Below are 849 nucleotides of genomic sequence, written 5' to 3'. Positions count from 1 at the left end.
CTCTCCCAAGCTCTCCCCAGTCCTCCCCTTCTCCCTTCTTTCTCCCCCTCTCCCCTTGCCCTCATCGCGTCCCAACCCCCATGCTCCCAATTTTTGCCTGTGGCAAAGCTGATGCAGTGGAAAGATGGTTAGGCTACTGGGACACCCTCCTTGTGGATGAGGTGATTCAGATGTTTTTGATAGAACTATTTCTCAGGAGAAAGGGCTGCTGCAGAGTGAGGCTGCTCTGCCCAGAGCTATGGCCTATCCATAAGGACTCTCAGGAGGTCAATGCAGTGACTTCTGATACTCACCAGTGAGAAGAGAGTGTGAGTCTCCTGGGGAGAGTAAAATGGAAATGACTCGGAACACAGAAGAACTTTAGTATAATATGCATAGATCTCATTGTTTTCCAGAAAAGAAGAAGTGTTCTATGAGTAGTAATGTGTGTGTTTGTGGGTTTTTTTGTGTGTGTGTGTGTGTGCATCTGTGATACTGGGACATTGCCTTGAAGGACATGGTCCTCTCTCCTGAGACACAATCTTGTTGACATCAGGCATGGTTTTTTATGATAACAAAAGCTTTTCAAAACAATGTAGAGATGAGGATGGAGATTGTGTGTGTCCCCTGTATGCAGTAAGGAAAGGATGAAGAGAAAGTCTGGAGTAGCTTATCAGAAGCAGAAACTACTTAATTATCTCTTCAAGTACTGTGATTGGAGGTAGGTGGCACAGTTAATTTATCAAGCCGGGCCTGTGGAGGGTGAATTAAAGTATATAAAAGGATAATTAATACTCAAAACATTTTCCTGTTATTTTTATTCTAATTACCTACTGTCTGCTTCTGTTAAGACTTTTATAGTTTGTGCAG

This window comes from Chionomys nivalis, chromosome 20, assembly GCF_950005125.1.
Source record: "Chionomys nivalis chromosome 20, mChiNiv1.1, whole genome shotgun sequence".
Lineage (NCBI taxonomy): Eukaryota > Metazoa > Chordata > Mammalia > Rodentia > Cricetidae > Chionomys > Chionomys nivalis.
Note: the sequence above shows the minus strand (reverse complement) of the source record.